Genomic DNA, 24,477 nt, shown 5'->3' with positions numbered 1-24,477 from the left:
TAGCTGTCTGTGGTGTGCCCTTGAAGCTGTGTCACTGAGACAGATACCTGCCTGTGGGAATTGGAAGTGCTCTCCAGGAACTGTGATGCTTTGTGCTGACAAGTCCTTGGTGAGTGTGAACTCTCACTGTTTTTTTCATCAAGGTGGCTGCTGCGGAAGCAGATCCTGCATCAGCTGTGCCAAAGAACAAATATTAATTCATTTTAAAATATGTTTAGAATGTCACATGTGAGAAGGGGTGTTTCAATGTTGGTGTACATATCAGTCAACATGAAATCTTTGTACATCCAGTGTATAAAATATGTAGTATTTTACATGTAATTCCACAGAGCTTATTAGCATTATTGTAGTATACAGTTAATTAGACATAGTGCAATATACAGCTTGCTCTGTGAGAGGGTTGCAGGTGTGTTTGGCAGAGGTTAGACATTGCAGACTTGTTTTCTATCACCTTGCTCTTGTGTTGTCGTTTATATCAGTGCAGTAGGTGTAAACTGCGGCTAATTCAGGGAGGTGGCAATAACTGCCCGAAGTGCAGAGACTCAGACTTTCTATCTGTTGTAGTGGGTATTGCACTGTGAAATACATTTCCCATTAATTTCTCTTCCAGAGCACACTTCAAAAAATACCTCAGTTTTGGAGAAAGGGGTGGTGGTGTGTGTTTCACTGTTTGGGTGTTTTGGGGGGGTATTTTGTATTTTTTTTTCCTCCTTTTTTAACAACAGAAGAGTATACAGAGTTGCTTTGTCAAGACTTTTTTGAAAATTTCAGAAATTGTGCTGAAGTCATATGGAAAAAGGACGTTTAAATGAACAGTTATTAAAAGTTGTTACAATCTTTTTAGTTCCTCTTCGAAAGCATCCTCAGTTTTTGTCTGACATGGACCTAAGACCCCCACATCCCATTGTGAAAATATCCCTAATGATGTGCTAGTTCTCAAGGATGTATCAGAGTGCTGCAGCTAACACCCGATAACATTGCTCACTCCAGTGCTGGCACACTTTGCCTGATGGGTGCAAAATCTCTCCTGAAACAGATCTGAGGAAAGAAGTCAGGATCTGCATTGACTTGCAGCACCATGCAGCAAGCAGCAAAAAAATCGATTCTCATTGAGTCAGGAGGCTGAATGCCTGATCCTTTCCCTCTTTGGATCTCTTCTTTTCCCACTTGCTTTCTTCATGAAGGAAATGGAAGTGTTAGTTGTCTTACAAGAACTTAGCAATTTTCTTTTTTTTTTTAGACCATAATAGTTAAGCATTGTGGCAAAGTTTTTCTCTTTTTCATTATTTGTTTTTTCTTCTCCTCAGGTCTGAAATTGAAGCAGAGCTCCTATGTTAAACACATTAACAAAGACTAGGGGAATTATGATGAATATCTTTGCTCTGAGACTTAACCTTCCTTAAATTTTATTTTATCAAATTAATGTGCATCTGACAAAGAACTATGGGATGAACACATTTGTGGAGGTTGCTGGAAGTAGCTCCCTTTCCTTGCTTTAACTCATTTGTGAGGTTTCTGCAGGAGGAGAGCTACAAGGACTTTGTTGTTTACAAAGTACAGCATATAGCTCACCCCTGGCACCAGGTCCAGGAGGCTGCTCTGCTGCCTTCTCTCTTTGCTCAGCTGGCCTCCTGACTAATCTTCCTGCTGTAACTGGGATGTTTGCAGTTACTTTCCCTCTCAGTAGCAGTTTGTGTTGAATTGTGTGGTCAGAAAGACACAGACTAGATTGTTTGTAGGCTTCTTAAATTAGACCAGCTGCCAAAAGGAGATGGTCTCTGCAGTACACAGGCTTCCCTCCAGGCTAAGGCTAATACTCTTGTAGTTTGAAGAATGCTAACTAAGCTTCAAAGGGTGTTTTTTCCCTGACATCTCTTTGTATAATCCTGTATTTATTCATTACCTTTTAAGTCCAGGAGGGCCTAACTGGTTATTGACCCTGTCTCCCATTCAAGGGTCCATTATGTTTCACCCAGTTGCCACATAGGGCAGTGACTGGAATTTGGCCAAAGCAGATAGTCTAGAGAGGTGTTCAGTTTTGACAATGACCATGGCTGTTACAAGCCGTGTTACAACATGGCTGTTCTAAGTGCTCTTGGTTAAGTACTGAAGAGAAGCACGATGTCTCTGTTAAAGTGGCTGGATCCAACCTCCTGCTATAAGCACATAAAAGCATTGAAAATACTAGTTGCAAGGGATCTCGGGAGGTTTCTCATGCAACTTCTGCCTCAAACCTAGATCATGTTGCTCAGGATCTTTTTTTAGTTGAACTTGGCCTGTCTCCATGTACTCATTCTGAATCTTCCTTTGCTTCCTTCGAAGTACAAAATCACATGAGAAAATTTTATATCAGATCCATTACAAAATCCAAGTGTATCACATCCACACAGTTGTTATTGCCAGCCTAACCTGTCAAATAATGAAAATCTGCTGATGGGCAGTCATTGTTTTTATTCAGTAAATCATTGTCATAAACTCTTTCATCTAGGAGCCTCGAAATTGACTGAGGCATTGATGTGAACTTTTGTGTGAAATTTGCCATCAGTGGATCCAGTCGAGCCTACCTCACAGCTGAGGTCTCCTTTGCTGCCTCAGTTGTGAACCTTTGCACCTCTGGCTCATGCCTGGAAATGAAAATGTGTAAATACCTTACACTTACACTGCTTCCAGCAGAGCCAGGGCATTTCTGAAACACCAGTGCAGTGCAGCTTGTGTGCCGCTCCTGGCAGCAGCACCCAGCAGCTTCTTCATCACCAGTGGAGGAAGATGTGGGAGCAAACAGTCAACCAACGTAATTGCACTTCTTTAGGTCTCATAATAACAGCTTGAAATAAAATCACTGTGCTTAAGGATTCATCAGAACAGCCGTTGTGCAGAACTTAATAGAGTCCTCTCCACCCCCTCTTTTTCTGTTGAAAGATGGGTTAGGTGGCCTGAGCAAAGCTTTAAACCTCTGTTTCAGTTCTTGGTGTCTGAGATAGATCTTTTTATTGTCATGTGTAACTGCTTTTTATGACAGAACTCAGAAAGAACCACTGTAACTTTTCTAGCCAGAAAAAAAAAAAGAAAAAAAAAAAAAGAGATAAAATAATTTCAAGAGTTTTCAAGTTTTACTGTTGCTAATGATCAGCTTGCTACAGAAGCTCTAAATGATGTGTTGGTGCTACAACCAAGTTGACGTAACAGCTATTGCTGCTAAGTCAGCTCCCCTCCCTTTCCTGTCCTTGGTCTCCTGCTAGTGCTTCTCTGACACTCGAGTGAGCCAGCTCACAGAGCTCAAACAAAAAGAATGTGGGTTTGTTATTGCTGTTGGGTTTTTTTAGAGGGGGGTGTGTTTGGGGATTTTTTTGTTCTGTTTTTGTTTTATTTTTGGTGTCTTTATTCTTAATTGTGAACTGCCAGGACTTTGGTTTCACAATAATTTTGGACTGATGTAAGTGTGCTGTGTAAAGTGAAATTGTGAACTCTAGCTATTCCCTGCTTGTGCTCCTGCTGGATCTCACAGCCCCTGTGTTGGGAGGCACATCTTGGTTCTGATCTGGAGAAAAATCATCTCCCCATTCCACTCCCTAATTTTTCTTCAGGTTAGTTTAGAGAGGCTTTTTTGATATGACTGATTACATAGCTGTACAAATACTAGGAGGAGGGGACAGGACCTCCTGTAGCTGATAATTTCCACTTGGTTTGGCTGAGACGTAACATGGAAGGGCTACTTCACATATGCCCTTGTAAACCTGGACCTGTTTTGCTGACACTAAATCATTTATTCTTTACTTCCTTTGAAGGTAAATTAGTGAAGAATACAGCCTGATGCAAAAAAAAAAAAAAAAATGCATAGACTGAAAAGAGAGTGAAGCATAGATAAAGTATAATGTGGTCCTCTCAGAAGCCTTTTTTCTTTCAAAGAAATGGACATTGGCTTCAATAAGGAAAATAAAATTTCTAAAACATTCCTGCATTTTACATTAGTTACCTTTTCCCAAGGGAAGATGAATTTTAGGATGGCACATCAAGGGGCATTTAGAAAATGCATCCTTCTGACTTTGTTTTCTTTCTTCTGCCAGAGCACCCAGACAGACTTCTGGGATCGGCACCCTGCCAACGGCCACCTCGTTCTCACAAACACACAGAGCCCCAAAAAGAAACTGAGCAAATATTTCCTATGGTAAGTGTGAAAACCCCAGCCACTGCTGGCTCCTTTCAGCTGAATTCTGCTCTATAATTAGTAAGCTGAGTGTATGAAATTAAAGCTGCATTTTTCAGCAGCTTTTTCCAGTGGCCTTACCAGAACTGCACTCGGTAGCCATTTCTACAGCCTTATTATTATTGTACTGCCACCATCACCAGAGAAAAGAGTTGTGGTGCAAAAAGGCTCTGTAGCATGCACGTGGCTAAAGAGGAGTCCTGTGACACAGCAGATCATTTACCATAGTACCCTGCAACATCTCCCCACCCATGTCCAGTCTCCCTTTTCAGTTCCTAATATGCTTTTCTTAAAAATTTATTTTCTTGTGGGAGCACTGGCTCATGACCCTCCAGAGCTGCAAGGTTAGAGCTTCTTTCTTGAAAAGCTGATGGCAGAGCAGTTGTCATGAACTATGATACATACAGTTGGGAAGACATTTTGTGGCATCACAAACATAAGGAGAAAGGGCAGTTCATGTTATGAGGTGACTTGTGAGTGCAGCACAAAGGCTATCGAGATTGTTTGGCTTTAAAAACAATTTTGTTTCTTGTGCTTTGCTGTAAAAATCTATCTGCTGACACAGCGGGGAGGTTATTACAGACTGCTGCAGGATGGATAGTCAAAGATTAGTCTGGCGGTCAAGGGAACCTGCAAAAGCAATTATTCATGAGCTCATGTTACTCTTCCTTCTGACAGCTGGGAAATAAGTTTCTAGTAAAAATATAGAGAGTGGTTACCTTCTGTGTCTCTTTCCACATGTCCTTGTTCTACATAGAATACTCTGACAACTCTATTCCTGAGTTAGTTTGCTGAGCTTTGGTTGCTTTTTTAAGTCACAGACCACCTTTGTAAAGTCCTAAGTTGGGCAGTTTGTGCTGTATTTCCATGCTGAAGATACTGGCACTGTTTCCACAGCAGTTACTGGAAAATAGGAGAAAGAGCATCTTATGTGCACCAAGTCCCCTCAGAATTCTGTTAACAGAACTGGATTTTAGGAGCAGCATGAAATCCATACATATCATTCCCTGACGGCTTTAGAAAGGGTGCTCGATTCATTTGTTTGTCAACACAGAATGCCATGCCAGCTCTAATTTCAGGCATGGAGAAGACCACACTGCATTTTTCACTGTTGCAGACAATAAGGTCCATTCTAGTTCCCACTGGTCTCTCTTGAAGAGATGTCCAGCTACCTGAGGACTTCATAAGCCACTGAGTGACAAAACCAACAGCTGAAGCAGTCGCAGAAGCATCATGCACCTGGATTCAGCTCATTTATGGTTGGCACTGCTTAACTTCAGGTTTGCCACTCCTCCCAGTCCTGCTTTGAGTTTCTAAGAACTGCTGCATTAGAAAAAGTTATTAGTGAAAATAAAGTATTAGGAAAAAAAAAATAGTGTGAGCTGGTCAGGAGCTTGAAATTCATCTATGGCTGCTTGTCAGAGGGGGCACATCCATCATATAGGTTGTGCTTCTTTTGTCTGGGCTAGAATCAGCTTTCTTCACAGTGGCTGGTATGGGGCTGTGTTTTGGATTTGTGCTGATCACAGGGTTGATAATATCGAGATGTTTCTTTTATTGCTGAGTAGGGCTTACACAGAGCCGAGGCCTTTTCTGCTTTTTTTTTGGTATGGCCACACTGATGAGGAAGTCGGGGCTGAATGGGAGGCTGGAAGGAGACACAGCCAGGACAGGTGACCCCCAACTGAGCAAGGGGACACTCCAGACCATGTGACATCGTGCTCAGTGTATAACGTAGGGGAAGAAGGACAGGGGGGATATTTGGAATGATGGCCTTTATGTTCCCAAGCAGCCACTGCATGTGATGGGGCCCTGGTGTCCTGGAGATGGCTGAACACCTGGGTTCCTCTGGGAAGTGAATTAATTTCTTGCTTTGCTTCACTTGTCGGTGTGGCTTTTCCTTTCCCTGTTAAGCTCCCTTTGTCTCAACCCACAAGAGTTTTCTTTTACCCCTGTGATTCTCTCCCTGATCCCGCTGGTGGGGGAGTGAGTGGCTGTGTGCTGTTTAGCTGCTGGCTGGGGTTAAACCATGGCATAGGTCTAGATGGATAAGCAGCTGCAGAACTGAACTTGCACCTTTGAGATTTGGGCAATGCCCAGTAGCTTTGTGTAGACAAATCCCTCCCTCTCTAAACTTTTGCTGTATGAGCAAACAGCAGAGATGACAGTGCAGCTGACACTTTTCTGACTCACTAACTCCTTTTAAACCCCCCATCCCCTTGCAATATGTTCCTCACTTGCTGCTTCTCTCAGTCCTTATTTGCTCACTCTTTTTTAAAATCAAAATGCTGCCCAGCTTTAAAACACTGATGTAGAGGTCCAAGGTTAAAATACAAATGCCTAAAGTTTGGGGTGGTAGGGAATCTAGGGCCTAGAGGTTGCAGAAGTGCTGATATCCCTTGCCTAATTAGAGACTCAGGGACAGATTTAAAGCCCACAAGGAGCTGTTCAGGCTCTCTCTCCTAGAGGGAGATAAGGACACTAGTTGAAGTTGGGCACTAAATATTTTGTGAAATCCAGGCCATGCCTTGGTGTTTGGACAATCTGAAAATTCAAGTCCCATTGATTCTGAGTGGTGGAGAACATCATGTGTCACTTGTGTGCTCTGGAAAATGGCACCTGTAGACTCTTAAGTTTCAAGCACCCATTTCTAAAAATCTTGAGCTGGAGTTGCTAAGAGTTGTTCCTTAGGCCCAGTTCACAGCTCAGCGACCATTTAAAAAAAAGCAAACTTCTAAGTGACTTTTTAAAGATAAGAGTTTTAGATATAGTTTATTAAATTGTTCAGTTATTTCAAGAACAACAGAAAATCATTGTGTTTTTTCCAGTTTTGTTCTTTTTCTCCCCTAGCATTTGGTCCCCTTTGCCTTCACTGCCCAAATGTAAATGAGTGCAGAAATTTCCAAATGAAAGTTTATGACATAAATGAATCCCTAGTGATTGACTTTTGTTTTCCTCTCTGAAGTCCACACAATGGGAGGTCGCTGCTTATCACAGAGTAAGATCACTGAATGATTTAATGGGGGGGCTAAATGAAAAGTAAGAGTTTTCATACTGGTGTGATGTAAATCCTGCGTCCAATTAAAGCCTCAAAGCATTTTTTAAAAGCTGTATAAAAGGTGAATCATTTCTGTAAACAGCCCTTAAAGTGAAAACCCAACACCTTTGCTGTGGGAGAAGTAATACAATCTCAAATACCTCTGCAAACAAAGAGTCCCTTGCCTTCTGCAAGCTGCTCTCTTTTTTTTTCAGCAGCTCAGCATGGGGTGCCAGAAAAATCATTAACGGGCCCATCTTGCACTTCTGGCTTTTCCACACCTGCGTATCACGGTCTCTGCTGTAACTTTATGGACCGTGAGGAGGCAGGTTTGACGCCATGAAAGACAGGCTCAGCCAACAGCTGCAGGATGGGCAGAAAGCCAGACAGTAAAATGTAAAGAGGAGGAAGGAGAGGGATCACCTTTGAAGTCTACCAAAAAAAAAAAAAAAAAGAAGCATGACTTTGACCACTTCCTTTTTTAATTAGCTGTCTCAGGTACATTGAGCCACTGGTTTGAATGCATACTGGCAGGGGGTTGTTGGAAATGTTGAAGGTAGTACTGTAAGGGTTTCATCACAACGTGACCATTAATTTTTTAAACTTTTTTCCCCCTCTTTTTTGTTGCTTTGGGTTGGTTTGTTCTTTTTTTCATTTTGTTTTGTTCTGTGTTGTTAAGTTAAACATCCTAGCACCATGTCAGGGAAAAGAGCTTATTTCGCTTGGGAATGCCTGAACTACAGCTAAAATCTGTATCTTTTGCAAGTGTGAAAAACAACATTAAAGCTATGTTGAAGGGTACTTGGATCCCATACTAGCCCGGAAATTGATGATTACCACTCCCATAGCAACCAGGACACACCTCCAGGACACACAGGTTGAATTATTTTATTATATGTATATAGCGTTAACTTTTGCTCAATACCCATGCTAGCACCAGGAGGTTGCTTTTGATTTTTGCTACTGTAGCTGAAAGCTGAATTGGAGGGATCCTGTACAGGAATTGCAGTTGCTGCAAGAACCAAACTTTCCTGTGCCCTCAAGAGGCCAAAAGTTCACTTTGAACTAGTATGTCCCTACTCCTGTCTATGCATGTGAAATTGTGTTCAGGGACAAACTGCAAACTGCTGTTGTCATCCATATAGGAACTATACACATTTAATTTACAAGGCTTAAGAGTATTTTGATATTTATAATCTATTTTAGGGTCAGATCCAAAGATAAAACTCTAATAATCCAGAACTGAATGAGGTATTTACCAGGTAGAGAATTTCTGAGCCGTGATGGAAGTCAATTCCCAAACAAGCTCCGTGAGTATTGTTCAAGCCTCAGAATTTAATTTGGGAATTTTCCGGGGATAGAAAAAAAATCCTTCAGGGTGAATGGCAGAAAAAAACCCCCAATAGAATTATCTACTGTCCTGCTGTAAAGTGCAGAGTGATCTCACAGTAAAGTTCAAAGATGTAGTATCAATGACATAAAACTTCATTGTGCTTTGTGACTGCAGTAGTCTTGAGTCTGTTCTCTGCTTGAAAGGAAAAAAAGAAAATGTAACATTGGATAATACTGTAAATCCACCAAATTCAGGTAGAATTTTAGCTTTATACAGGAGTTGAATGTTGTCCAGTGTGTCATTGTGTTTTAAAAGCTTCAAAAAAGGGAAAAGGGGGACACCAAACTGAATTGTGTTATACACAGGTGATCTGCATAATTTTTAAAAAATAATGTTGGAACATGGAGTAATTATTCTCATGTGATTTTTTTTTTTTTTTTTTAATACAATGCTTTTAAGCAGAAAATTAAAAAGAATGCTTAGATTCATGTTGGTAAACTATAGTTGAAATACATAATTTGATATATCATGAGTAAAGAAAAATATTTATGTAAATTAAGTTTAAGATATTATTCAACTTATTTTTGCATAATCTAGTTTTAGTAATCTAGTATATACTCTAGTATAATAAATCAGTCTGTCATTCCTTGATTTTTTTTTTCCATATCTGGACAAAACAGTTAACAGAAAAGCATACTAGGGAGCATGCAGATCAATGGTTCTCTTTAGCTGAAATCACACTCAGTTTAGGAGTGTTGATTTAAGTTTTTAAGATCAGGTACTGTCAATAGATGTCATGGTGTTTTCAGAAGTAATTTCTATAAATAATGGCCTTAAAAAGGTCTGTCAAGAGTTTATGACTTGTTGCACTCTCTACTTAGTTAAGCACAAGACAATTTTTTTCCCAATATATTACAATAAAATATGAAAAGATAGCTTTTTGTTGTAGAGGATGGTAAAATACAGGTGAATCAATAGCATAGCTCATAAATATTTTGGCTTATTTTTATGAGTTTCTTGTCAAAACCTGTGCATTTCTTAAGGCATTGGATCTTGGAAAATTCTGCTAACTGCTAAAGTTTTAGGCTTATTAGGTTACTGGAACTGTAGAACTGGAAGGTTCATTGTTTTTGAAGAAAAGACAGTCTAAGCCACCCATCTTCCCAGTGCAGCCTCAGATAATACCCACTCATCATTAATAGTTATTTATATAACTTTTTCTCAGGTGCCTGCTTTTCCTGTCAAATTTGGTCCAGATTCCCCATCTCCTTACCTTTTAAATTTCTCTGTTTCTCAAATATTTCTCTAAAAATTCTGTATTTCTCAACCTGAAGCCTTAACCTCCATCCTACAACTAGAACCATTCCTCTTTTTAAAAATTATTTTTTAATTATTTTCCCCCAGTAACTAAGTAATTAGGAAAAAACCCTATCAATTCCTTTATACAGGCTTGCAGAACATAATTTCTTCAAAATTTTTTTTTTTTTTTAAGCCATCACCATTTTAATTGCTTGCATTTTCTGAACTTCTGTTGACCTTCATTGCTCTCTTCAGCTGTTCAGTGTCCCTCTTGGAGCAGCTCACACACATCTGGATGTGGTACTGTCTCAAAGACGTAACACAGCATAATGACTGAATTACTATCTTTTGTGATTTCCAGCCCGGATTTATGCTTCTGGCTCCCCTTGCAGTGTTTGGGTTTGCAAAGCTTGCAGTCCTTGGTAGTTACTCAGCTTTCATCTTGTGCTCTAAGCAGCTGCTTGGCAGCCTGGCTCTACGTAGTGCATTATTCTTGCCTCTGCGCACTGTCTTGCATTTGTCTGTGCTAGACAGCCTGCTGCTGCTGCTTCAAACCATGCTCTCAATTTGTCCGAGTCATTTTGTATTCTAAACCCAGCTTCCTGGTAGTCTCTTCCCACCTGGTGTCATCCACAGGTTTAATAAAATTATCCACTACTCTGTCACTACATGATGTATTATGGACCCTAAGATTAATACAGGAGGAATACAAATAGAGTTTGTCAAAAGGATTAAAGCTGTGCCTAGTGGTTCTAATAGTGGTCCTCAGAATACTAAATCAGGAGCCTCACTGATGAAGTGTATGGATGTACAAGGACTTAGGGCTTGGAAAATAAAAGGAATTGGGAGGTAACAGGAGGAAAAGAAACAACGCCCATCTTCCAGATAGAAACACAGCCTGACTTCCTAATCATGTATTAGCACCTCTAGTGACAGACCTAAATATTGAATTGGTGATAACAGAAATAATTATTCTGATGAGGCTAGGCTCAGTTCTCCTGAGTGTCTTTGTTCCAGGTGATTTATGAATATCAGCAGGGTAAAAGTCTAATCCCTGTCATAGCTCCCCTTTGTACACTGAGTTTTGATGATGGCTGTGTTGCCCTCCCTAGCTGCTTGCCTATTTTTGTACTGATGTGAAGAAGAATCTCTGTAAACCACCCCCAGGTGAATCATGACTGAAATCGTGCTGCTCTTGGGAAAGTACACCTGAATTCTGTCACGTCTGGATCACAGAGAGAACTTTTCATAAAAGGCCCCAGAAAAACATTTACTATTTTTTTTGGTGCCTTTGGTGCAAGCCTAGCAACATGGGGGTCACTAAGCCCTACAAATTAAGGAGAGTGGGTTGGTTTGAGGTTTGGGAACTGTCCAGGAATTCCAGTGAATCCTGGAGATGGGGGGGGGTTGAAATTAAAAGGCATTTTCATTCACATCAGCACCAAATGAGTGCTGTAGCAGACTGTAAACCACCAGGCTGTTTCACAGTGTTTGAAATGATGCTCATGCTTTGAATGAGCCTTCACATGGGTTTTTCTTCTTTTTAAAATTTAAGACTGTTAGTACATTTTTTTCTCAAGGTAAGAATGGTGAAGTCTCTTTGGAAGAAGTCAGAGTATTGCACACTGAAACAGCAGCAGCCTCCAATTCCTGTTTATCCTGTTAGGCTCATGTTTTGATATTTCTGTTTTATGCTAAACCTGGATGTTGGATTATCCCCCAAAGCTGCAACTTTCTGGGCCCCCAGAACTGCAGAGAAGACCCGAAGAGCCTTTGGAGGAGGTGAGTTCTCCCAGCAAATCTTCACAGCATATCTCCGTTATCCAACGCTTTCTCCTCGCTCCCTCACCTCCCAGCCCAACAAAAAACCCCCAAGGTTTATTTGAACTCTTGTAATTAGAGCTGTCTGGGAGAACAACCAAAGTGTCAAGTTTTCAAAGAGATATTCAGAAAAGTCAAGAGCAAGTAGAGACTTGAAAAGGGAGAAGTTGGAAAAAAAAAAAAAAAAAAAAAAAAAAAAAAAAAAAAAAGAAGCTGGTCTTTATCATGGTAATAGTAATGAAGGCAGGCTGAGGAAGCCCAGACGAGGGGCTGGGTTACTGTACTGAGAAGTGCCGGGGCAGCATCCCGAGAGGGAGGATTAGAGAGCCACGCAGCCGCCGCGGGGCCAGCCCTGGCACCGCTGCCACCCGGGCACTTCTGGTCCTCCCTGGGAGCAGCCCTGGAGCGGGAAACGCCACGGCAGCAAAGCCCCCTCACTGACCGCGGCTGGGGAGCGCTTGGCTGGGCAAGGCAGGATTTCTCCCGCTGGAGAGATCCAAAGGCGGCTGAGGGTGCTCCGGGCCGGGATGGGCCCTGTGCCCGCTGGGCCCCGAGGTGACACCCGGGGCTGCCCTCCGGCCCCTCTCCAAGCCATCCGCGCGGGTTTGTGCACGCTGGAGATGGGCGCGGGCCCGAGCCAGAGAATGGAAAATGGTGGAAAATGGTTTCTCAGCCTTGGAGCCCCCATTTGTGTGAAGCCGCCGCGCAAGGCCGCGCCTCTGTGCGTGCACACCCCTGGGATGCCCTCCTTGGCCGCGGCAATCAGGCTTCTAATCAATTAGGCAAATTGACTGCGGGAGTGAGCTATTTCCTACTCCAGGCAGCAAAACCGGCTTTTGTTAACTCCGTATTTCCCAGGAGCCCTGGTCTTCTCCATCTTGGCTTGTTTGGGGTGTGGGTTTTTTTGTGGGTTTTTTTTTTTTTTTTTTTTTTTTGGGGGGTTGTTGTTGTTGTTGTTGTTGTTTATTACGAAAAAGCGGAGGAGTTTCTAGTAACTGTGGGCATGCTCTCTTACTGCAAACACCAAAATAATTTCTCTAAGTGCGGGAGGATTTTGGTGATGCTTTACAAAATTGCTAATTTGGATCCAAAGGGAGAAATATTCCAGTTAAGCAGGTATGGGATCGTTTGCTCTTTACATCCCAGCCAGCCAAAGACACAGCGCACATGAGCAGATTCACATATACGCAGAGAACTAGTGCTGTATGTATTTAAATCTGTAGGTGCCACAGGAGAATATGACACACCACTTAACAAATACATCTTCAGAAGTTCCAGATGAAAGCTGCAGCTGCACTTTCCCTTGCTGTCGTTCCTCACAGCAGGGAGTTGTTTCTATCGGGCTCTGCATAAACAAGTCACCAAAGTCCCAAAGACTCTGCGTGGGCACAGGCGTATTGGGCAGGTCAGTGCCAAAGGATGCCACGTCTGTTTTCAAACATTGTTTTTCGTGTACCAGACTGCCGGGTTCGCAGATTGTTTCCAAAGGTGTAGCCAGTCTACACTGCTCTGTCTGATCCCATTTGCTGTTTCAGGGGTTTAGTTCACTGTAACCTGTAACTAGTACCAGGTGTGGGACAGAAAACAACCATCCCCCACAGTGCTGTACCTGTTGCTTTCCAAAACGTGCAGCCGAACAGCCCACCAAGCATACAGCCCTGCTTCTGTTCCTGTACAGTCCTACCCATTGCTTGGGTCTCACTCTAGTGGAACTCAGAATGCTGAAAGTGTTTTAGAACGAGTCACCCACACCGGTATTTTATACACTGAAAGTGGACCCTGCATTGAGAATGATTCCTGAAATCTTCTGAAGCTCAGCTCAAGAGCCTTAGTTTGCAGTTGGTCCTGAAGTCACTCAGTAATTTTAGAGTCCCAAATAACTCTGATTAGAAATTTTGTTTGTTTGTTTTTTTGCGAGATTTGCTTCCTTGAAGAGACAAGCAAATAATTCAATCTACTGAATCCACACAGAAAAGCAAAATCAGGACCTCAATGAATTTGCCATCATGCATATATAAAAACTAAAGATTGTTGAGATTAAAAACTGCTACTCAAAGTCGTTAATGACAATTTATTTATTCATTGTAAATTATGTGTAAATATACATTTCATGCATGAGGTATGCTGTCACACAGTAAAATAATGAGAAGCAGAGAGTGTTAGTGACAAATCATGTTTGCTTGCTGGACCAGTCAGCAGAATAGGGGAAGTTAAAAGCTACATATTTTTAGATACCTAATATACACATTATATTTTATAAAGAAAATGACATCTTTCTTAAAGCTATTCTAATATGGTAAAAAACTGTAATTAAACCAAAGATTTTTTACATTGGATTTTTTTTTTTGTAATAGCATTTCTGAGTCCAATGCAATGCTTCATCAAATAAACGGTGTGAACAGGAATTTCAGGACATCATTAAATGTCCAGTGTTACACAGTATTATACGGACAATGTTTATCTCCTGATTTAAATATGATGTTTCCTTTGAGTAAGCTCAGTTTATAATAGTCACAGGATCGACTTTTTTTTTTTTTTTCCTTACTTAGAGTACAAAACGTGTAAAAGAAGAAATATTTTCAACATAAAAGGCACCTTTTTTTTTTTTTTTTTTTTTTTTTTTTTTTCCATTTTTTCATTTTTGCTATGGCATTGTCCAGGAGGTCAATTACTGTTATTATGTATGAACATATTTAATATTGTATTAAGATATATTCAGGTCTTCTGAGCTTTTTATTTAAAAGAGCAATCACCTCCACTATTTACCAGATTTATGTAAATTTTTAAAAGATGTTATTATACTAACTTCTGATTTACAAGTATTTTTTTTTGTTTCTCCATTTGCAAAAATGATGGCAGGGTGTTATTCACAATTGTTGACTACAAAACAACGGGAGAAAAACGTCCCAAATATTAAAAATCATTAAAATAATTGACACTAGCACTCCCATGTTAACCACATGCTCAAAACCAGAAAGAGGCCAAAGAGTAGGTTCCTGAAAAGCTGATTCAACTTCAGATTTATTTCCCCATGTATAACAAATCATTTTTGGCAAAGGTAGGTTATAAATCTGCTTTGTTTCATGTTCTGTGTTACATGAATGAATATATTTCTGTTGGACCAAAAGACTTTAGGGACAGAGAACCAGATCAACATAAAGAGAATCCCAGTTGCCTTAAGACCAGATCACTGTTTTCCCATTTTAGCGTCATTTTCCAGCTACCAGAGCAATAAAAAGGAAATGTATTCTAAGAATGTGAGCTGGAGGATCAGAGTGGTGACTTGTATTTGTTGTTGTTGTAAGAGAAAGTCCTCTCTTGTAGAACCCCAGCCTTGTTAAGGAAGCTGTTGGACCTCCTTGCAAACTTCTTGCTTAAGCTTCACTGAGGCCTTGTGGAGTAGAGCTGGCTCCTTAAGAGAGAGGAGTCTCAGTGTTTGATGGGTCTCTCATGTGTTCTAATGATCTCAAGGACGGAGTCACAGTGAGGCTTCATTTTACATAGAAAGCTGAGCTATTTAAAATTTACCCTGACACATGTGTTCTTCCCTGTGAATCAAAACCTGTTTCCATACCTGAGCTCTGATGAAGCACTTGCTTTTACGCTATAAGACTCTCAGTCCTCCAGAAAAACAGGAGATTGTTTGTAATGCTGGGAGAGAACTGTAACAGCCCTGGTATGCAGAGGTGCACTTCTTCAGGATAGAGCTAACTCTAACCAAAATTCTTATTTTAAAAATTATTTGAAAAAGTACACTTCTGGTAGATCTGCCCAGAAGACTGGAGGGGCAGGAGTTCAACTGTTTTCATCTGTTTTCAACTTCTCCGTGCTCTGCATGGCTTTCATTGAAAGAAAATGAATTCAAAGAAATTGGTGGCAAGCATAAAGTAATAAATTTAAAATTGCTTTTGGATGTACATTTCATGTTTTTGTTACCCTACAGGTCAGAAATGCTCTATTCTCAAGTATGAACCATTTTAAAAGGTTTTTTTTTCCTACATCTTCTAGGTTTTGAAAATGTGGTTTAATATCTAATACCTACAGATAAGCCTTTCAAGAAAATGATATCAGGACTTTTACAGAATATCAGTTTTCGGGTGGGAGTCCAGAACTGTAGTAAAACCAGGGGTAGTAAGCTTTTATTATTATAGTACACCATAAAAATACATGCTGAATATTCACTACTAGAAACATAAATGAAAGTCAAAGGGAAAATCTGAGAGTAAAGGCCCATTTTGTTTAAATAAATTTCTGAGTTTTTTGATATATCAATTAGAGGTATTTGACTAAAGAACCATTATTTCAAAAAATAAAATAGAACAAAGTAATAAATAAATACTTCCTTTATTTACTTAATACTTTACTAAATATCAAAACCATCAAAACCCATGAAGGGTTTATGATAATCACAGGCTGTGGGACATTCTTACTGAATTCAGGGATGTATGGCTCTTCTTGAGAAACAAAACCTTTAAATACTATTTTTTGCACTAACTTCTTTTGCATTATTCCTCCAATTGCTTCTTCATACTGTGTACTTAACAAGCAGTATGCATGGAGGTATTAACTGTATTACTCAGGTACAGGAAGCACAGATAAAATAGTAGCAAATTTTGACAGCATTCTTCTTACCTGTTTTTAAGCACCTACCTCAAGCATCTCACCTTCTCCCTATCTCAGCTATCTCTGTCACTCATGATTAATCCAGGCTGGTGAACTCAGAACTGAGTTAGCCATGAACCTCACTCCCCATGCCAACTAGCAGAAAAGTACTTTCTTATTCATTCCAAAATTCAGTCTAAAACTATGGTCTAGGCAAAAAGATGGTGAACAGTTCCAGTAACTAACAGAAGTTCTGAGCCAAAGCTTGAAAGATGCATTCATTTCTGAGCATGTTATTCATTGTGATCATATTTGATGCCCTTTATCTGTGTCCAGTATTCTGCTAGGAGGGTGCAGAATTGTGTTTTGTTAATCAGTCTTGTTTTTCTCATATCCTAAGGCAGATTATTTATTTCCAAGGCAGCATAAATCACCAAGTGTCACTTGGTGAGGAGGTGAGAAAATGAGGAGGAAAACACAATTCCAGTTTTGGCCAGAAGGAAGCATCAGGGACAGCACTGCAAGAGATCTTCCAAAGCAAAGTTTCTATGAATTGAGAAATTAAGATAATGGGGTCACAGAAATGTGAGTATATTTTCTCCACATAATGGTTTGAATCAGCATGTTTCCTAGATCACAGCCTTTCTCCCAGGAAGCTCTATCTAAAGTTTATGTCTACAAGAGTAATAGTAGTTCCTGTGGGTAAAATGCCTGTATTCTCTGACTAAAAATTCTCTGACTAAAAGCAGAAACATGATTTATTATAAACAGTAAGGTCTCCAATGCCCTTTTCTTTTTGTAACTGATTCAGAGGAATGCAGTACTGAAAGTAATCACAGATTCAAATACAAGTAGGTGTGAGCTTTCAAATATACTGAAAGTGAATATTCAGAACATCACATCCTGGTGTTTGCTTCTGATGTTAAAAACCTGCTGTGCAAACCAGGATGCATGTTTTCAAAAGTCTATAACTTTGCTATTTTGAAGCCAGATTTTTTCAAACAGAGCAAGGCACATATTTACCTTTCAAGGATTTGTGCCATTTGTGCCGACATTGGTACCCTTAATAGAAAGTAATTTTGAATTTCCTTGAATGCAAAAGTACATGCAAATAAAATTTTCACAGCTCATTTTTAGATAAATTTGTCTAGGTGTTCTGAGAAACATTTTACTAATAGTTTCTCTTTGTTTGAGGTTGGGAAGGTTTGATGTTTTCCTACCAGAGAAGAGATGATCTAAAACCCAGAAAAGATGGAATTAATTTACTACAATAGAAAAAGTATATCTAATATAATTGTATTGCAAAGATAGCATTATGATGTAATTATTTAAATTAAGTCTATGAAATGAATTGTTTATATTGAGCCTTTTGAGAGATGTGTTTTACATGTCTTGCAGAAATCCAGTGCCAGTGCTTTTACCCTGACGAGAAATAAACCTTTGACTCTTCAGGACATGCCTCTGAAGAATCCAGTGCTGGTATGTTGCTCCTCATTGATTCCACACAATCGTGTTTGGTTCCATAAGTCTCTTGAACCAAGTTTGGAAGCTTTGTCTAATTTGAAGGGAGATTTGGATTTGACTTCGTACTCAAGTCTGAATGCAGCAACACACAAAGACTTCAACCCTGCTGCTGTATATAGGCATGCACATACTGTTGTTAATAATTTTCCCCTAAAATGTAGTACTAGTAACTTTAAAACTACAGGGTTTGGGGATCTGGTTAGGAGTAGATCTGATGAAAAATGAGAATTCATGAATTTTGAAAGATATTCTCCTTCCCAAACAAAAAAACCCCCAACCAACCAAAAACAACAACAAACCAAAACCAACCAAACCCAAAAACAAAACAACGCCCCCCCCCCAAACCCACAAAACCAAAAAAGCCCAAAAAACCCAAAAAACCCCCCAAAACCCCAAAGACCTCCTCCCCCCCCACAAAAAAAACCCCACAACAAAAGTAAAATATTTTCATCTTACCCAAAAAAGAAATCCCAAGATTTAGTTTGGCAATAGGAAAACTGCACTTAGATTTCAAAATTCAAAAAGTCCCTCACTAAATCGGTGATGTTCTTGGCTCTAATGGCGTTATTTTCATTTGCTGTAATAACACCAAGTGCTCTGGGTCAGCTCAGTTAACCTGTCTTCTTCTGACTCAGGGGGGCTGTAACACAAAAAAGGGAAGAAAGAAAAGCACAGGGTGCCTCTATCAGGCTCCCACATCACCCCATGCTCCTGTGCTACGCTCACTCACTCATTCACTCAGGAATCCTCCACTTACCAGAGGGGGCACCTCCTTGCATCATACATAAAATAGGATGTGCAGTCCAGGCAAGGAAGCCCCACCAGAAGTAAGCCACCATCCTTATGCAGGATCCAGCTACAAGGCAGGTGTTGTACTTGGCTCCAAACATTTGCACTGCTTTAACAAAAAGTAGTACTGGGAGTCAGATTTGACTAAAAACCGGATTACTTTTTGTATTGATTTTTCCAATTCAAATCATACATATTCTGTGAAAATGCTTATTTTTGAAAATACTGTGTTTTTCTCCCTTCTTAATTAAGTGGCAAAATACTAAAGTATTTTTAAGTAAGCTGATGGTGACACATCTCTTGTTCAGGGCCAACTGATACTATTAATTTACATGGCTTAATTCTCCAGGGTAATGGTGACATTTTGTTTGGTTTTCTTCCTTAAAGTAGCTAAAGAGTTACAGATTGGACTAATCAGACAGATAAAGAAAAATCTCCAAAACTGCAAAGGAATTGCTAAAATATAGAAGCAAGGAATGACCTTTTTTTTTTTACTTCCCTGAAAGCTACATCAGATACACACTATCTATGAATACTTGGAATTTTTGGAATTAGCAATCATCCCTGCCCTACATGAAGACAAGAAATTTTGCCACTCTTTTTATCTTCTTTTTCTGCAGCAAATCTCTGAACTAATTTTTCAGAATGGTTGATATTGCTGCAACTGTAATGAAACTTGAGTTTCTTCATTTGAGCTGATACGCTTCCAGTACAGAAAACCACAATACCAGCGATTTTTTTCTTTATTTTGTCCCACAACCAAATTGGAAGGAAAAGTGCTGCTCATAGAAACAAACAGACCATGGTAGCAGAGACAATACCCTTAGCTGTATGAGAAAACACAACTCTTGCAATGGGAGAGATGAGAACACTTTAAGGAATCAAAGATGGTCAGTGGAGAAGAAAAAAATCACCTCTCATAGATGAGTCATTATTTTCAACTTGAAATATCCACTGAGAGCTATGAGTTTAAAAAAATTAAAACGTTAATAATTTGTGATGGAGAAGAGAATATGTAGGCACCAAAAAGTTGTGTGAGATAAAACACCCAACTTTTACATATGTAAAAACTGGTTCCCTCACTCTTTAGAGCACAAAAGGGACAGGCAAGATATTTTTCCTGTCACAGCTCTAAGTTGCCAGGCAAATTTAGCTAGGTACGTAAAGTTTAAAGCGCTTTCCTGGTGCCTGAGGATGACTGCCTGGATAACTCTCAGTTCATTTAAGCATGGATAAAGTCAAAGGGCAAGTAACTCCCCCATAGCTGCGGCAAGAGAAGCCCCACAGCAGGTATTACTAGCCCGTGTTTAGTGGCCACTGCCATGTAAGCAAGCCTTTGGGGGTGTATTTATCACACTGCAACCACGCAGAAGAGGTTGGGTTTAAGGCTTGAACACCCTGGTTACTAGCAAGATGGGGATGAGTGTGTAAGGGCAGTGTAACTTCATTGCAGCAAAAGGAACCCACAAGACAACTAAATTTTTTACTTCCAGAAATTGCTGCTTGTTTTGCTGATCTTGCACAGAGCAAAGCGTGTCTTAAAACACAGCAACTGAAACAAAAAATGCGTGAAAAGTGAAGCCAGCGATGAGCATTCACAAAAGAACAAAATGGGATTGGTCAGCCTGTTTTGCAAGAACATGGCTATTCTGGTAATTCATGTTCATAGGAAGCATCTTCATGAGTGCTCTCTCTTGAGCCGTATTTTTTTTTTTTTTCAGCTTTGATCAAGAAATTGAAGTTTAATCCAATTTTATAACTAAGAGTTTAACCCCCAAGACAGCTTCATTTTCAACTACCAGATTCAGGATTCCAAGTACATCAGATAAAGAGCTGGAAAAAAAATTCATCCATGACCAGTCAAGAAAGTTTTCCAGCTTTTACTAATCTCTTAAAATAAAACTAAAAAGAAAACAAAAGTTTTAGCAAAATAAGGTGTCCTGTTTCTTCACCTTACTATCCAGGCAACAAGTCAGGAAATAAAAATGCTGTTTACAACAGATATGCAGTCTTACAAAAAGAAATTAGTGAAGACACATTTTGTGGAAGTCACCTAAAATCCAGAACAAAGGTTGTAAGATTTTTAAATGGTATATTTCTGCACTTAACTGCTAATAAAAGTGGGTACTAATTGTTAGGCCCAAGAGTTATATGGGAGGGACAATTAACATGTTGTTCTGTTTTTGAAGTATCTGTCTGCATTAACATAGGTCATTGTAGTGCAGATTACATTGAAATGCTGACTACTCTGCTGTAATATTGCTAGGAGGAAAACAGTCCTACAGCAAAGTACTGATATTAGTTAACTTAGAAAACATGAGTATTGATCTGGTTTTGATATTTTAGAAGGACTGTTTGATAAGTAAATATATATATAAATTTCTCACAGGGATTTGACATCTCTTTCTACAAATAGTTACCCTAGGAGTTTTTAACCTAAAACAAAGCAAAGTTTTGTATACAAACAATACAAAAGTTGTGACATTGATGCCAACTTCTTCCTGCTAAGTCTCTCAGGATACAGAAAAAAAAGAAAAAAGCTTTAGATTTTAGATTTAGAGCAAAATCATATCACTATAGGTCAGGTTAGTTTTCTTTGCAGCAGTCAGCCCTAAGAGAAACCAGTGCTTCTGACCTGCTGACAAATTGCATCTAGATCAATGGAGTTGGTATTTTCTATAGCCTTGCCATTTTAGATTTTCAACTTTACATTTTCACATCTAATTGTTTTTGTCCCAACTGCCAAACAAAGAGAGAAAAAAGGAAAAAGAGACAGTTCATTGTCACAAGCAGAGCAAAAGAAGCGTGTTTGCACATGCTAATCAGCTCCCTCTGTGAGTTTTCTTTTTCCCCTTCGTGGGTGCAGGCGGAGAGTGGGTAGGAACAACAACGAACAACTTCTAACCCGACAGCTCTGCTTCTTCCATCATTTCCCCTTCCCCTTTGTTCTCTCCTGCAAACAAAGAAGTTTCTCCTACCGGGCTTCTCCTTAGTTTACCAGGATCTGGCTCCTTTCTGTTCCCATTCCCCCACTGCCCCATGGTCCCTTCCCCCACTGCCTTGTCTGTCTCCTGCCTGTTCCCACTGGTTTTCCATCCTCCCTCCCATCACTTCTGGCTCTTTGTTCCCACAGGGCTCTGGGGATGTGCTGCAGGAGCTCAGCTCTTTCATTATAATTCTTTTTTTTTTTTTTTTTAGGGAGGAAACATGGAACATTTGAAGCCCCACTGACTGCATACAAGAAGCAAGAAGATAGCAGAGAAAAGAAGCGACCATCATATGCCCTAGGAAAATGCTACCATTAAACACAGCCATATCTTCCTTTAGGAGGAGATATGTAAGTCCCACGAAAGACTGTATGCAACTTGCATGCAACTGTGACAGGTTTCCGTGTAAGTGACCTGTACAAAACGAAGGACTTTCCTTCACAAGTATAACAACATTTTAAGAAGTGTCTTTATACCTGTAAAGGAAAGAGAAGAAGGTGGGGTGAAGTTGCCTCATAAGGTTTTCAGAGAACTCTTATATATAGAAGTAATGAATTTGTTTTCAAATCTGTGTACAGATGTTTAGCAAGGAACTACAGCTTTCTGTAGTGGAATACAGCAAGGCCTCAGGTGCACAGTATTAACCTGCTATCATGAAGGTGGTCTGGATAAGAGCGTTGTATTCTCTTTACAAAGGAAGGGAAAGCCTGCTATCATTTTCCCAGCTTTGGAAGGGCATATGCCAAATATTTCATCAAAACCATAAAAAACAACTTTCACCGCCACCATATTTTGATTAGGAAGTATAACAGCAAAAACAAGTTTAAGCAACCAAGAGAAAATGTTTACATAGTGCTGTGTCTGTCCTTTTCTATTTAAAAATGAACCCTATCCTGGCTGAATCCAGGGCATAAAGAAAAGTAGGATTGGAAATGAAGCCCTTTTTATTTCTAATCGTGTTCTTCAAAAGTCCTGCCAGCTCCTAGGCTGTCTATGCTTGAGATAATCATGTGTTACTTAAAACTGAGTTAATGGAACAAGCAGCAGTTGGACCAGTCCAGCTTAGATTGCATGGCAGTGCTGAGGAAGCTGAAGGTGCCTACAAATTTGTTATCTCTAATACCAAAGATCAAAAGAGTAAAGAGCTGCTCTGCAGCACAGCACATAAATTACTTTATAAGGGAATTCTCATGAGTCCTGATGGATCTATGAGAACTGGCAGACGCTAATAGGCAGTAAAATAATTTCTCTAGAAGTTCACTTCTGCTGTTTGTTTGCATACCTCTCTGGGACAGAAGTGAAATTTGCTGGTGTTTCCCCCTGAATCCTCCTCCCATACATTGAAAACAATAAAAATCTATTTGAATTAGGACAACAGGAGAGGCAATTTAAGGGGGCACTAAAGATTCAGTCTCTTAATCACAACTGTGACAAAATGCTGTTATCCTTGCCGGCAATTCCCTGGCAATTTACAGTACACTAGTGTAAAAGGAGGAGACCTTGCATTGCAAAGAAACCTGACTAGATAACCAAATCTTCACCTACTGACTCCCTTTTCCTCCCACTGTTGCACATATCTTAGGGATCACCAGGTACTCTGCCATCCCGTGCCCATTCAGGAGCTGTATTTTGACCCTGACATTGAATTGAAAGTTATTTAGAAGCCGAAGTCAGTGCAGAGGCTGGCTTCTGAATAACCCATTTAATGAGGAGGGCATTTCAGTAGGACTGTGTGAATGCACACCAGCAGCCCCATTAGGCTGCAATAGCAGCTTAAGAGTTTTTACTATAGGGGCAACCTAAAACCACTCTGCCTGAACTGTGGTTTCTAATGCTCTCCAAAAGGAACTCCTTTCCTGCATATAGGACAGAAATTAAATTGTTGGCTGGGTTTCCCCTGCAAGGTCCTGGAACCCTAAGTTGTCCCAAGTCTAACAGTTGTTTTAGGGTATAAGAAAAGAAATACATTATTAGGAATTTGAGAAAGATCTGAGGACTTTGAAGATAACATCCCAAAGCAAAGAAGACCTAGAAAGAGTCAGAATTTTTTTTCTTTTATGTCATTGCTGAGCTGATTTCCTGCAAAAAAAAAAAAAAAAAAAAGTTAGGCTGACAATGGTAAGTTAAATAGAGTCAAAGGCATATTTTTATAATCTGCATATACCTGAAGGTAATTTAAAATACAAGGAAAAGCAGGTAGTGTAAAGGCCAGGAAAATACCCTGAGGATGAATATGTTCAAAAGATTGTGATGTTTTTAACAACTTGTCAGTTGCTGGTATATCAGTAAGTGCCAAACCCAAATCATTGTTTCAAATTATGTTCCAAATCAAAACACATAGAAATTGCCAACCTCTATTAAGCAGCACAAATAAAACAGACTCTACATACTTGTGTGTGATTTTTGAATTATTGTAATTCTTATGACTCTCACAGGTTGCATTGACTCTCGAATCTCTACTTTCATTACCAATCACTGCTGTTTTCAGGCCTTGAATACTTGAATCTTAGAATTCTTCCTGTGAGATGCTTAAATTAAAGGAAAAAAAAAAAGTTAAAATATTGGGGGTTTAGCCTTTAATCTGGGCACTTTTGCCAAGAGAAATACTGTTAAATTACTATAGCTGTTCTTCAGGCAAAACTCTTAAGCCATCTATTCCCATGGTCCTTTAGGGTGAAAACATTCTCAAATAGGTTTACCTGTATCTTTTGCTTCTCTCTTTATAACTAGCTGATGGGAAAAGGCAGAAGAAATGTTAAATGTGATTTATTTGTTTTAAAGCATATTGCTACGCCAGCATCCCTTTCCAGAATAGCATATTTCTGCTGACAGCCTTTTTACGCAAGATCTTCAGCCAGTCCTCCGTGAAAAGCTTCCAGCA

The 24,477-nt window shown here is 39.7% G+C and overlaps 1 long non-coding RNA gene across 2 annotated transcripts; it reads left to right on the top strand.

Annotated features, from left to right (window-relative positions):
- Nucleotides 1-23,941, top strand: LOC120750646 (uncharacterized). 2 transcript variants are annotated; one of them, XR_005700087.2, is made up of 7 exons: nucleotides 1-109; nucleotides 4,067-4,165; nucleotides 11,599-11,655; nucleotides 12,918-13,099; nucleotides 16,697-16,881; nucleotides 17,695-17,775; nucleotides 21,808-23,941. It is a non-coding gene; the product is annotated as an uncharacterized LOC120750646 (long non-coding RNA). The 2 variants fall into 2 exon arrangements; XR_009207671.1 differs by lacking the exons at nucleotides 1-109; nucleotides 4,067-4,165; nucleotides 11,599-11,655 and adding an exon at nucleotides 12,680-12,810.
- The last annotated feature ends 536 nt before the right edge of the window (nucleotides 23,942-24,477 follow it).

Source organism: Hirundo rustica, chromosome 3 (assembly GCF_015227805.2).
Source record: "Hirundo rustica isolate bHirRus1 chromosome 3, bHirRus1.pri.v3, whole genome shotgun sequence".
NCBI classification, from domain to species: Eukaryota; Metazoa; Chordata; class Aves; order Passeriformes; family Hirundinidae; genus Hirundo; species Hirundo rustica.
Note: the sequence above shows the minus strand (reverse complement) of the source record. Positions and strands in the feature narration are given on the sequence as shown.